Here is a 10,403-nt window from a genome sequence, read left to right as displayed (position 1 = left end):
CAGGATGTTGCCTGGATTGAAGGACTTTAGTTATAGAAAAGATTGAATTGGCTGCACTTGTTTTCCCTTAGAGCAAAGGAGATTCAGGGGTCACCTAAAGAAAAAGACATATAAAACTATGAGAAGAGGTGTTAAACAGCAAGCTTAAGGTGAGGGAAGATGCTTTAAGAGGATCTGAGGGAAAAGCTTTTCACACAGAGTTGCTGAAATCTATGAATTCATGGCCAGTGATAGTGGAGGCTAACACGGTCACAATGTTTAAGAGGCATTTAGATGGGCACTTGAGCAGGCCAGGTTTCAGGATGTAGATCGAATGCAGGAAATGGGATCACTATAGCTAGGTACGGTGGTTGATACAGAAGGCTCTGTTTCTGTACTGTGTATTTCTTATATTCTATGATTGTCTAGGAATTAGCTGAATTTTATTTTGGCCACCTTTAATGTCAACCATTAGAATTGATAGATAGCCTCTATCTATCGTCCATCTATGGTCCATCGTCACCAAAGCTACAAAATTGTCATTGAGCATGAGTGTCCAGTGGTCAGTGGTGTCTAACAGAGGGGAATGAATATTGCTGACTGCTCGTCAACAGAACTAGGTTAGGAAATTCACCATGCAACTCGTATTTAATTGAAGCTCGCACCTTATTGTCTCTGCACAAACAACATAACTTTGTTGATCCTGGGCCAACAGCTTAGAACATGAATTTTACCGTTCCCTCTGTACCAACACTCACTCAGACCACTTTTCCAATTTACATGACCGAAATAGGGGATCTCCACTGGTCAGGTGATCGATCCTTTCTTCTCCCATCCTGGCGTGGGGGTTCTTCCTCACGATGGTGGGTCTCAGGAGTTATTGCCTATAGCACACTCGAAGTGTTAATTTTTATACTTGTTCCTTACCAATTCAAATATTGCATTCCAGTGGCATTGGCTGTATGTCATCTGATTGACCTTTAACACCTTTTTATTGGCCCGGCTCCATTTATTGCCCTCTTCCTGTCAAGTGACAATCAGTAATTTATGGCTCTTTGTTCTCTTCAGTAACCAACTCAACTCGCTCCTGGCAGGCACCAACCCCAACATTCACAAACCTGCACGTTATGTCCAACCAAAGTACATCTCACAAATAACTTCTTATTTGGAAATGATTTCTAGTCACGCAGATTACCTGAGGTATCATTGAGTCTTTAAAACACTGAAAGCAAAGCAGTTTCATCTCACAAAATGGAGGTAAAGCCGTTCCACAAAATAGCAGCCTCCATCTCCAAGCACATGGCAGAAACAAAGACAATTGATCTGTCTGCTTCCACTGTCCTTGACCCATTCGAGATCAATGTTTTCTTCTATATTTTAACTCCACCATGCCAACAGATATCTTCTAATATTAGCTAATCTGACTGAAGAAATAAAGACGGATGAAGATGGGGGTGGGAGTAGGGTTGTCAACTTTCTCACTCCCAAATAAGGGACAAAATGTGGGGTGCCGCGGCAGTGTGGGTATGGTGCAGGCCCGGGGTGAAGAGACTGAGGGGGCTGGCAGCTAGCAGATGGTAACAGGGACCTTTTTCAAAAGAGAGAGGGAGAGGGAGAGAGAGACAACAACCCCGAATAGGTAAACAAATCCAATATATGAACCATGTATACATATCTTCAGTGTTATATATGAAATGTAACCCCAAATTATAACAAAGCACAATACAGAGCATAATCTGACTAGCAGTCAGACATGAAATAACACCAAATAACCCTATCTGTGTGTGCCTATAGAGTAGACATATAATCACTGCAAAAGAGGAAAAGGGGGGGGGAACTCACCAAGTCTACTTTTTCCGCGATTTTGTCATTTTCCGCCGTAGATTTCACGAAGAGTGCACCAATATTGCTTGCACCTTTAGCTAGTGTGGCCTCCTTGTGCACTTTTGTGGAAGCATGCTGGGTTAGGTCATTCTCACCTCCATGGCCAATTGAGAATTCTTGACGGCATAAAGTACAGAAGGCCTTCGTCGACGTCGAGTCACTGCTGACGGGCTTAACCCAGGTCTTTTTTGCTTCCCATTGCTTCTTATAGCTGCACAGTCTCCCCTTTTTTGGAGATTTATCCATATTGGCACATGCCAAACTGACTGAAAAACACCAGACGTTACTGAAACTTTTTGTTTTGGCAGGAATTGGCAAAATATAGCACACAACTGATGCGCATAAGGGGGCCTGTGATTGGATGACAGGTGAATCACTCGTGCGTGGCGCCAACAGCACATGTAACACGCACACACGCTGTTGTATCAGATCTAGGGTCTGTCTGTAAGCGTGCCCTCTGGAGATTACAGAGTAGTAGCAGTCAAATATGGGACAAGGGCGGTGCCGTATGGGACAAACCAATTTAGCCCAATATACGGGACGTCCCGGCTAATACAGGAGAGTTGGCAACCCTAGGTGGGAGAGTAAAACACACTGACACTGATTCACAGAATTTGTAGGAATTCTGAAATAAAAGAGAATGCTGGAGATACTCAGCAGTTCATGTATCACACTTTACTCTTTGGTAGTTCTTTACACTGTTTACACTACTTAAACATCGAAATTGAGCTCATATGCACCACTAGTGCTGGCAGCTCATCCACACTCATGAGCCTCCGAGTGAAGAAGCTTCCCCTCATGTTCCCCTTAAACATTTCACCTTTCACCTTTAACACATGACCTCTGGTTGTAGTCGCACACAATCTCAGTGGAAAAAGCCTGCTTGCATTACCCAATCTATACCCCTCATAATTTTGTATACCTCCATCAAATCTCCTCTTAAACTTACTCATTCCAAGGAATAAAGTCCTAACCTATTCAATTGTTCCTTATAACTCTGGTCCTCCAGCATCCGTGTAAATCTTCTCTGTACCCTTTCAACCTTATTTGGATCTTTCCAGTAGATAAGAGACCAAGACGGCACACAGTACTCAAAAGTGGCCTCACCAATATCTAATACAACTTCAACATAACATCCTGTCTCCTGTACTCAATACTTTGATTTATGAAGGCCAATGTGCCAAAAGCTTTCTTTACAACCCAATCTGTCTGTGACACCACTTTCAAAGACTTATGGCCCTGTATTTCCAGATCCCTTTTTCCCACTGATCTCCTCAGTGAACTACCGTTCAATGTGTAAGACCTTGGTCTTATCATGGTTTGTCTTTCCGAAGCTCGACACCTTGATCTTGTCTGCACTAAGTTTCATCTGCTATTTTTCAGCCCATTTTTCCTGCTGGTCCGGCTTTCACTGCAAGCTCTGATAATCTTTCTTGCTGTCTACTACATGCCCAATCTTGCTGTCATCCAGTTAACTACTTTCTCATCCAGATTGCTGATATAGATGACAAACAACAATGGACACAGCACCAATCCCTGCTGCACTCCGCTGGTCACAGGCCACCAGTAAGAGAGGGAACCATCTACTACCATTCTCTGGCTTTTCTCATAAAGCCGATGTCTAATCCAATTTACCACCTCATCTTGAATGCCAAGTGAATCTTCTTGACCAACCTCCCACAGGGGACCTTGTCAAAAGCCTTGCTAAAATATCCACTGCCTTGCCTTCATCAACTTTCCTGGTAACTTTGTCAGAAAACCCTATAAGATTGGTTAGGCATGACCTACCACGCACAAAGGCATACTGACAATCCTTAATCAGTCCATGTCTATCCAAATACTTAAACATCCAGTCCCTTAGAATACCTTCCAAATAATTTTCCCACTACTGACGTCAGGCTCACTGGCCTATAATTATAATTAGAGCCTTTCTTAAACAGCGGAACAACATTGGCTATTCTCCAATACTCTGGTACCTCACCTGTCACTAAGAATGATATAAATATCTCTGCTAGCGCCCGGCAATTTCTTCACTTGCCTCCCGCAGGATCCAAGGGAACACCTTGTCAGACCCAAGGGATGATCCACCCTAATTTGCCTCAAGACAGTAAACACCTCCTCCTTTGTAATCTGAATAATGTCCATGAAGTTGATGCCACTTTGCCTCATCCCTACAGGTTCTGAGTCCATTCCTGAATAAATACAGATGCCAAAGATTCATTTAAAATCTCCCCCATCACTTTTGGCTCCAGGCATGGATTACCATTCTGATCTTCCGGAGGGCAACCTCATGCCTTCTTTTTGCCCTCCAGATTTTTCCTTAAGTGCCCTCTTGCATTTCTTGTACTCCATAAGCACCTCACTTGTTTCTACCTGCCTATATCTGCTAATGCACTTCCTTTTCTTCTTAAACAAGGCCTCAATACCTCTTGGAAACTAAGTTTTCCTAAACCTGTTATCTTTACCTTTTATTCTGACAAGCTTTGTACTCTCAAAATTTCACTTTTGAAGGCCTCTCACTTACCAAGTACACCTTTGACAGAAAGTAGCCTGTTCCAATCCACACTTGGCCAGATCCTTTCTGATACCATCAACATTGGCCTTTTTCCAATTTAGAATCTCAACTCGCGAATCAGACCTATCCTTTTCCATATTTATTTTGAAACTAATAGCATTATGATCACTAACTGTAAAGTGTTCTCCTACTCCAAATTCTGTCACCTGCACTGTCTCATTCCCTAATAGCAGATCAAGTATCGCCCACTCTCTTGTTGGGACTTCTATGTACCAATTAAAGAGTCTTTCCCGACAAACTGTATACCATCTAGTCCTTTACAGTATGGAAGGCCCAGTCAATATGTGGAAAATTAAAATCACCTACTAAATTTGACTAAAAATACCTATTTTTTGAGATAAGTTGTGTTAGCTTATAGCCACAAACAGTGAGGGGTTGAATGATGGTAAGGCGCATTCAGGGGATGAGCAGGAATGGTGTGTTGCAGGATCGATGCAGGTGGAGTGAGCCACTTGGAGAGGTAAAGTTGGGGCAGAGGAGATTCGATGCCTGTACAACTGGCAAGGGAGCAAGGTAGGATCACTCAGGGCGCTGAGCTGATTTTGAAGAGCTTGAGAGTGTTTTTGGGCTGGGCAGCGAAATCTGGTCCCAGAGTGAGTTGTTGGGTGACACTGTTTAGGCCCCGAGCACTTTGCAGCACCTGGGTTCTAGTGTGAGGTATGATCTGCTGTTTAGACAACTTAAACACTGGGCCAGATCAAAGGTGAGAGCTGATTTTGCTCGTTCATGTCTCTCTGCAAGGCGCCGGAGCCCTTCGTTGTTCCATTGTTTAATCAATTTAAACTCCCTCCCAGATAGACTGAAAAGATGGGGTGTGGAGATCCAAGGTGAGAGTCAATTTTGCTCGCTCCCCATGATGGTTACTTCTCTATCCATGGCGCTATGGCTATGAAGATTACCCCGTCTGCTGTGCCCCGTGCCCACTGACATGATAAGCTGACAAGCGAGGGCCTACTTAGGGCCTACTCCGGGTTTCGGATCTGAAGACTCAGTTTGGTTTAGGATGTTGTTGTTCACGTGACTTGTTTGCGTGATTTGTGTTTTTTGTCCTTCCTGTTGCATTTTGGGTGTTGGTCCTTTTTGTTTTCCTTAATTAGGTTCTTTTGGGTTTCTTGCTTTGCGATTGCCTGTAAGCAGACAAATCTCAAGGTTGTATAATTTATACATTCTTTGATAATAAACGTACTTTGAATCTTTGAAGAAAAGCCTTACATTTCTTGCAACAGTCTGCAATCTCTCTACAGATTTGTTCCCCTAAATCCTGCAAACTTTTGGGTGGTTTATTAGATAGACCCATCAACGTATTTATACATTTCCCATTCCTCAGTTCCATCCATAAAAATGCACTAGATAAATGCTCCTGACTGAGCACTGCCGTAACATTTTTTCTGACTAATAACACTAGCCTACCCCTTTAATCCCTCCTGCTCTGTCACAAATAACAAGGATACCAGGACCAATTCCTGCAAAACACCACTATTTTTGGACCTCCAACCAGAGTAACAATCCTTCACTCCTACTCCCTGTCTTCCATGGGCAAACCAGTTCTGGGTCCAATTTTTCAATTCACTTTGGATCACAAGCATCTTTATCTTCCGAATCAACCTACCATGAAGGAACTTATCTTGCAACAAAACCAGCCAGAAATGGGGGGAAAGGGGCTGGTTATCTGAAAAGTTTAGTCCCAAGGATTAAGTTCTACAGTTCAAAACATGAGTTGCTTTTCCTCAAGCTGACTTCTGGCTTAGAACATTTTGTTATCATTGCAACTAATTTCCACACTACTGTCTCAGTCACATGATTTGATTCTTCTCTTCCTATGCTGACTTCCCTATCTTCATCTCGGGGGACAGATTAGCAATCATTAACCTTCACCAATACCCAGTCCTTTTTTTTTTTACAGCGCCATACCATGCAGCTGTAGGAAAAGTAAAACAGCGGAGCAGACTCTGTGAGCCAAAGGCCTTGTTTCCATGACTTAAATCTAAGACTCCATTCTGTCCATTTCTGAGCCCCACAGTTGAGGGAAAATATTAAGGCAGAGGAAATTAACTGGATTTCCAAGGAATTTAGTAATGCAAGGGATCCAGTCAGGTCCATTTTGAGTACTAGCCTACAAAGTACCAAGGACATCTTCAAGGAGCGATGTCTCAGAAAGGCAGTTTCCATTGTTAACGACCTCCAGCACCCAGAGCATGTCCTTTTCGCACTGTTACCATCAAGTAGGAGGTACAGAAGCCTGAAGGCACACACTCAGTAATTCAGGAACAGCTTCTTCCCCTCTGCCATCCAATTATTAAATAGACATTGAACCCTTGGACACTACCTCACTTTTTAATATACAGTATTTCTGTTTTTGCACGTTTTCTAAAATCTATTCAATATATGTAATTGATTTACTTGTTTATTTACTATTATTATTATTATTTTTATTTAACTTATTATTTTCTCTCTGCCAGATTATGTATTACATTGAACTGTTGCTGCTAAATTAACAAATAAACCTGATTCTGATTTTGAGAAACAAGAACTTTCGTGATTGTGCCCTTTAGAGAAGTGAAAGGGGGATACAAGGCCATTATGTAATTTCTTGGAATTAATAGACGGGCAGTGGTGCAGTGGCACCTAGACTATCCACAGGGTCGCCATGAGTCAATGACCATTCAATAGACAATAGACAATAGGTGCAGGAGTAGGCCATTCATCCCTTTGAGCCAGCACGGCCATTCGCTGTGATCATGGCTGATCATCCACAATCAGTACCCCGTTCCTGCCTTCTTCGATGGCACTGAGCACCAAGAATAAATAGGAGAAACTCTTTCTTCAGGCAGATGTGATTGTGATGAGAGCCTACACATTTAAGATAATTTCCAAAAGAACCCAGGTTGTGAACGAGAGAAGCATTTGACACCCCAGGTATGATTATCTCAGTCCAGTGCCTGATGGAAGATTCAATAGTAGCTCAAGAAGGAATTGGATAAAAACATTTGAAACTAAATGACAAAATATGAAAAGACCCATTAAAGATTTGACACAGGTGCCTTGGCTCCTCTTCTGTATGTTTTTTTAATTCTAATTCAGTATCTTAAAAAGAAATTCAAAATGTGTATTTGTGGTGAACTACATATACCAGTCTGGACACGCCCCCTGCTGACAGCTCCTGTGGCTCCTCCCACTGACTGTGGCTCCTCCCACTGACCCCAGTACAAAGGCGATTGGGGACACCGCCCCGGCCTCAGTCTCCAGGATGCAGTGTGGTGGTCAATTGCTGCTTGTTCTTTCTTCCAGCCAATAAAAGCCAATATCTCGCTTCACGTCTCGGAGAGTTATTGATGGTGCATCAATATTTTAATAGCTGTGATAACATCAGTCTAAACTATATGTCCTGTTTTGACTCCCACACTAGGTTTTCCAGCATTTTCTATCTTTTTCTTTCACAATCAGTTTTAGTTGAACCCGGGATACGGACGACATGTGCCACGCAGCAGTTAATCCTTTCCGGGTGGTTCTCTGGGCATTGAGTATGAATTGATAATATAGAACTGACATCACATGAAGCCCAGGCCAAGAACAGGTGGAAAGTTCTAGCAGTTTTCATAGTTGTTTGCTGACTTTAACCCAGAAAATGACGAGTTCTGAAGCGGGTTATGCAACCTGAAATATTGATCTTTAGATCTGTGGGTTGATATGAAGATATTGTTTGCATTGTGTCCTGTCTGTCACATACAAGCTAACCTCACATACAGGCTAATCTATTAAAGAGAGAAATTGCAAGGCCTCTTTTAAGGGCATTGCCCTTCCTTATCTGAAAATCATGAAGGTCTTAACAGAGAAGTGACATGGTTTCAGAATGAATTTTCCATTAAATAGATAGGTGTGCTCATGCACAATCTTTCATGGAGCTGAACCTGGTTACAGAGCCGAGCCCAATCAGAAGAGGTGTTGAAGTAAGACTTAAGTTAGAAAATGGAGAAGAAGCATGGAGAATGAGTGAATGTACTCATTGCTATACATAATCACACCTCTTTACAAACTCTGGTGCCGTCAAATGGCATGCACAAATAGGCAGGTTAAGCAGGAAACTGGTTACTTGGTTAATTGATAGAAGAGAGACAGTTGTAAATCTGTCATGTTACTACTTACGAGTAGCAATTGCCTATTAGCCACTGAAGCTGAAGTTAGTACAGGTGTATGCTTTCAGATTCACTCAAGAAAGTACACTTGATTCACACCAATGGTTTGTGTAGACGTGAGGAACAGCGTTATCTCTTCAAAGTCAGATGTTTGGGTTAAATTCACAGGGAATGTCCCTGGATACTATTCTCAGTGAACATATATTTCTTAGGTTTAGCAATAAATTTCCATAAGATATAGGAGTGGAATTGGGCCATTTGTCCCATCGAGTCTGCTCCACCATTTCATCGTACTGATTCATTTTCCCTCTCAGTCCCAATCTCCTACCTTCTCCTCATGTCCCTTTATGCTCCGACTAATTGAGAATCTGCCTTAAATATACCCAGTGACTTGGCAATGAATTCCACAGATTCACCATTCTCTAGCTAAAGAGATTGTTCCTCATCTCCATTCTAAATGGATGTCTCTCTATTCTGATGCTCTGTCCTCTGGTCTTAGACTTCCCTACTATAGGAAACATCCTCTCCATATCCACTCTTATCGAGGCCTCTCAACACTCGATAGGTTTCAATGAGGTCCCCACTCATTCTTCAGAATTCCAGTGAGTAGAGGCCCAGAGCCATCAAAAGCTCCTCATATGACAATTCTTTCAATCCCAGAATCATTTTCGTGAACCTCCTTTGAATCCTTTCCAGTGTCAACTCTTCCTTTCTTAGATAAGGTGCACAAAACTGTTCACAATACTCCAAGTGAGGCCTCACCAGCACTTCATAAAGTCTCAGCATTACATCCTTGCTTTTATACTCTAGTCTCTTCCATTCCAATCTCTCTATGCAAAGGACGGTCAGAGTGTTATCTTCGATTTATCTGTTCGGATTTGCTTTCTCTCTCAGTTGTGCATTTCCCTGGGTCAGAAGACTATGATTGTGCACCTTATGCACATCATGCAGATTGGCCCTGCACTGAAATACTGAGGGTGTACATTGTCATAGGGGCAGTACTCTGGGAAGGGCAATGTTGAGGGAGAAATACACTGCGGGGGAGACATAAGCAAGAGAAAGCTGCATTATTGGAGTGGCAGTACTAACATTCCCACTTCCCTTGGGAGCTAACATTCCCGTTTCCAGGACATCTATCACTAAGACCCAAATGCATGAGGAAAGCTGCTAATACTAGAATTCACAGATCCCTTATAATTCTACTAATTATAAGAAACCAAAATATTAAGACTGCTCTGGTGATTGAAGGGTTGAGAAAAGGTGCATAAAATACTTGCTCCACAAAATTAGCTGCATTAATGGCAGATTGCCGGAGAAAGGTAATTAATATAGAATTTAATTTTCAGTGATCTGGAAATAGGTGCCAGGGCCAGTTTTTATTTCCCATCCCTAACTGCCCCTGGAGAAGGCGCTGGTGAGACGCTTTCTTGAAGTGTGGTAGTCTTTCTGGTGAAGGTGTAAGGACTTCCAAGATTTATACCCAACAACAATGAGGAGCCAGCGATCAAATCAAGATGATATGTGACTTGGAAGGGATAATACAGGAGGTCATGTTCCCATGAATCAGTAGTCCTTATCCTTCTTAGTGGTAGAGGTCATGGGTAATGGAGGTGCAGGCAGAATAACCTCAGTCAATGCAGTTTGTAAGTGGTGCACAGAGCAGCCATTCTACAGAGCTACTTGTAGAGTTAAAAGTTTAGTGTGGCTAAAATGGTACCTAATCAACTAAGGTGCTTTCTCTTAAATGATGACAAGCTTCTAGAGTTGTTGGTGCTACATTCATTTACTGTAAGTAATCAATGGAGTGTATTCCACCTCGCCCTTGATTTGTC

This window comes from Hemitrygon akajei, chromosome 16 (assembly GCF_048418815.1).
Source record: "Hemitrygon akajei chromosome 16, sHemAka1.3, whole genome shotgun sequence".
NCBI lineage: Eukaryota > Metazoa > Chordata > Chondrichthyes > Myliobatiformes > Dasyatidae > Hemitrygon > Hemitrygon akajei.
This window is presented reverse-complemented; position numbering follows the sequence as displayed.